Source organism: Symphalangus syndactylus, chromosome 2 (genome assembly GCF_028878055.3).
Source record: "Symphalangus syndactylus isolate Jambi chromosome 2, NHGRI_mSymSyn1-v2.1_pri, whole genome shotgun sequence".
Taxonomy (NCBI): domain Eukaryota; kingdom Metazoa; phylum Chordata; class Mammalia; order Primates; family Hylobatidae; genus Symphalangus; species Symphalangus syndactylus.
The window spans coordinates 121,895,568-121,900,488 of NC_072424.2; positions in this window are offsets into that span (position 1 = coordinate 121,895,568).

The following is a 4,921-nucleotide window of genomic DNA, read 5'->3' on the forward strand; positions in this document are numbered from 1 at the left end:
CACGACAGCTCTCCTTTCATGAGCTAACTTCCCAAAGGCTGCACCTTCTAAAACCACCACCTTGGAGTTGAAATGTCAACAAATGAATTTTGGGGAGACACAAGCATTTAAACCACAGGAAATATTTAAGAGTCACAATTTGTCATTTTCACAGTTTACCTAAGAGAGGGAAATCATCTTTAAATATATGGTGAGAAGAGGTTTGAGGTCTAAAAAAAAGATTTAACTGAAGATTTTTTGTAACTTCAGTAAAAGGAATAAACAGGGTGCTATGATAAAGAATAATGGGGAAGAAGGAAGGGGCCACTGAGGAGAAGGTGATTGAGGGAGGCCACTCTAGAGAGGTAACACTTGCATGCATCCTGAGGAATGACAACAAGCCAGCTATGCCAAGAACTCTGGAAGAGCATTCCAGGCATAGAACAAAGGCCCTGAAGTGGGGAGAAGGTTGAAGGACTTAGGAACCACTAGACAGTTGGAGCCTAGTGACAGAGAAATAGTTACATTAGATGAGGCTGGACATGGAAGCAGTGGCCAGGTAATTTACAGTCTTGTTTGAATTTTTAGTCTATTGGGAAGCAAAAAAAAGTTTGAAGCCAGGGGAGCACTATGAAACCCTCATGTGCAGAACGGGGGCTTTGGGAGGGAAGAAGAGAGTGAGCTAAATACAGCCGCATCACAATCTGTGTAAAGATGCATGTACAAGACTGCCCTGTCACTTCAACCATCTCTTGCCTCACCATTGTTCCAAACACACTGGCCAGGCATGTTTCTATCTCAGAGGCATTTTTTCTTTTTATTTCCTCTGCCTGGAATGCACTGTCTCCAGATGTCCATGTGGCAAAGGACCTTGGTTCCTTTAGGCCTTTGCTCACAATGTCACTTTTTAAATGAGTCCTTTTCTGGCCAAATTATCTAAAATTGTAAACTATCCCTCCATTACCAATGTTTCCTACCCCTATTTCCTTTATTTTCCCCTTAGCACTTATTGCTAACATACAAGTTTAACTACATGTAAATACATAAATAATGTTTTATTTATCATGCTTATTGTCTGTCTCCTTATATAGAATATAAGGTCCGTGAAGACAAGGACTTTTGTGTTTGGTTCATGGCTCTGTCCCCAGCACGAAGTTCAGTGATTGACATAAGTACTAAATTAATGTTGATGGAATAAATGAATGAAGAAATGTTCATGATGGCCTCTTGAGTGATAGTAAAGGATTGGAAACAACTTGAGTGCTAACAAAAAGGAATAATTACATCAATTATGGTATAATCATAATATGTAGCTTTTAAGAGGCCCATACCTAGTAGATATAAATAGGCATAAAAAGACATCCATTTTATATTAAATGGGAAAAGGAAGTTATAGAAGTTATAGGATCCTATCTTTCAAACACACACCACACACTCATGCACACACACACACACACACGTATCAGCATAGGAAAAGTATTGAAGGAAATATTAACCATTTGCCTTGGGGGAATGAGATGGGTGATTAAGGGGGATTTGGTTTGAATCATGCATTACCTTTGAAATAAAGACAGAAAAATAGAACAAACAAATGTTATTTAAAACCAAAATGCGATTCTACTCCAAACCTACCAGCATGGATTAAAATGTAAAATATTGACAGTATTAGAATATTGCTCTCATAATGGGGTACGTAGGAGATAACCAAAATCTCAAAGGATCCCCCAGGAATTAAAACTAGTCACCTCAACATCTCGACCATCCTTTTTCTTAAGCCTAAGAGATGTGGATTTGGGGGGAAATTTTATTCTATAGAATTAATGTCAGAGAAAAAGACCCATGACAAGGCTTTACAAAATTATGAATATACTAATTTTTTATTGTTTTTGAGTTGCTTCAGTGACTTATCTAAGAGGATTGCATGGAACAGTCTTTCCTAGCTGAGTCAGTTCAGCTAAGGTCCTTGAACAGCAATAATTACAAATTAGAACCTGGAGTCTAAAAATAAGAGGTGAAATGGATGGGACTGACCTTCTGTGCAAATATTGAACACTTCAGGTTTCTAATTGAAGATGTCATTCATTACAGTCTACGCAGGGGAAAAGTTGCAGGTGAACCCATAAGAAAGGAGCTGAGCTTATACTTTTGTTTTTATCTGAATTTGAGCAAGTGTAAGATTTGTCTTGTCCCTAGGGAAAGTTTAATGCCACTTCTCAATCGACATGGGGTAGTTGTTACATTTTCACTTTTTAGAACAGGTATGTGTACAGAAGTGATGACAGGTGCATCCTTATTAATGTATGATTTCTTTCATTTTTCACAAATTGCACTTACTTTCATAAAACAGAACCACATTTTAAAATCTCCATGTAAATTTTTGCAATGTTATTTATTTCTATCATATTTTCTTCACATTCACCTATGAGTGTTTCCTAACTTAGAAGCCCCTAAGGATCTGTGTTTAATATATTTTCTTCAGTGACCCGAAAAGACCATGATGCAGAAGCAAGCCTAACCTTTTTTTTTTTTTTTTTTTTGCTGTTCATTTGTTTGTGGTAGCTTAAGACCAAAAAAGAATTTGGGGGTGGAGCAGATTGACACTCACAGCTATAGCTAACTACTTTTTTTTTTTTTTTTTTTTTGAGACGGAGTCTTGCTCTCTGTCCCCCAGGCTGGAGTGCAATGGCACGATCTCGGCTCACTGCAACCTCCGCCTCCTGGGTTCAAGCAATTCTCCGGCCTCAGCCTCCCAAGTAGCTGGGACTACAGGCGCATGCCACCATGCCTGGCTAATTTTTGTATTTTTAGTAGAGACGGGGTTTCACCATATTGGCCAGGCTAGTCTCGAACTCCTGACCTCGTGATCTGCCCGCCTTGGACTCCCAAAGTGCTGGGATTACAGGCATGAGCCACCACGCCTGGCCAGCCAACTACTATTTAAGAAAAAATTGTTCAATGATACTTGTTGGAGCATAGTAAGGAAGAATTTATTCAGAACCATTAAGATAGATACATGGATGACTGCAACGGTGTGTTGCAGTAGGGGAGAGAGATTGGGCTTAACTTCCAATACAGCCTGGACAAGTGGGAATTTATAACCAAGGATCAGGGTGGGGGTCAGTGAATGGAAAATTACTAGGAGGAAATATCAGAGGTAAAGGGGATTCTGGCTAAATCAACCCAACAGGATTCTTGCTGAAGATAGGCCAGGATGATCAGACATCACCTGGGGAAGGATGGAGACGAGGAACCTGATCAGATATCAAGGATGATCAGATTATCGAGGATGGGGTGTTCTGGTGAAATTGACTTAGAATTCTTTTGCTAAAAAAGCTGGATTTTACAGATGTGCACAGATGGGCCCAGGAGAAAGTTCAGAAACCTGATTAAAGAATCTTTGTCAACCAGGCACGGTGGCTCAAACCTATAATCCCAGCACTTTGGTTAGGAGTTTGAGACCAGCCTGGCCAACATGGAGAAACCCCATCTCTACTAAAAATACAAAATTAGTCTGGCATGGTGGCACGCGCCTGTAATCCCAGCCACTCGGGAGGCTGAGGCAGGAGAATCGCTTGAACCTGGGAGGCAGAGGTTGCAGTGAGCTGAGATCATGACACTACACTCCAGCCTGGGCAACAAGAGCGAAACTCCGTCTCAGAAAAAATAATAATAATAATCTTTATCAGTGTCCATGGTGCTATTTCCCCACCCGTTCTTTTGACATTTTCTTCAGCTTATGTAAGCCACTATGAAAAGCAGTTTCAAGTCTCCCTACTTCTAAGTGGATGTTTGCTTCTAAATACCTCGTATAAAGACATTCCAGCAGGCTGCTGAGGACTGCCTAAATAATGAGCTTCAGTGAGTTAGCTGCTTTAGTTGTCTGAGGAACATATTTATTCTGTTAGAAACATAAAAATACTTTCAGTCAAAGCCCCATCTTCAGGGTCCTCAAGATAGTGAAATTCTGCTTTGGCATCATACCCTGCATCTCTATTTTTGGATCTCTTGATTTGCTAGACGGTCTTTCTATTTGCTTAATCACTTTACTTAAAAAGGTAAGAAAAGCACATGGAATTTTGTCCTAGTTTTAGTGCAGCTCTGCCCTAAGACCAAGGCAAGAGTGGGGCTTTCCCCGCACCCCTCACTTTAGAGGGACCTGTTTGCACTCCTCTGTGAGCTTCACCCTCCCATGAGCTGCAGAGTCCACGGGTCAAGGCGACATTCCCACCTAGGTCTACACCCCCATGCTCCCCACTCCCTCAATCCCTGGCTTGGACTCACACAGATTAAATTTTGAAACACAAATTCCAAGTATGAATAGTCCCAAGCCCACATCCAGGGCTTTGCACAGGTTTCTTTCCTGCATCTGCCCTCCCAAAGGCTCACTTTGCTGCTCAGGTGCATAGCACTGGGCCTGCACTGTGCCTAGGGAATGGCTCTTGGCTGGGGTGTTCAACTCGTGAACTCGGAGAGGCAGGTTGAGAAATTCCATGTGAAGAGTTTGGGCTTAGAGCTCCCCCGTAACTTAGAGATGATTTTTTAAAGGACTCACGTGTCCATCTTTGGTTCAGAAAAGATGATCTTGTACCTGAATGTCTCCCATGTTGCCATCCCAGTCTCAAATGTCATACTGGTAAGTAACCTTATGTTCATAAATTGTATATTTATTAACAATGACTTGCTCCAGGTGGTAACCTCAGTTCTTTTGAAATAGAACATCTGATCTTGTGCTATTAAAGCTTCTTTAACTTGTGATGTTAAAGCTGCTTCCTTTACTAAGAGAGTGACTTTTCAAATCGAAGATTTATAATTAAATGCAAAGCTGGTAAATTATATCATGCCACCAGTATGAATACTTTCCTGTTAGGCTTAGGAATAATCTTTTTATTATTTTCTTTAAAGTGTTTATAATATTTAAAAGAATTTGCCATATTAGACTATC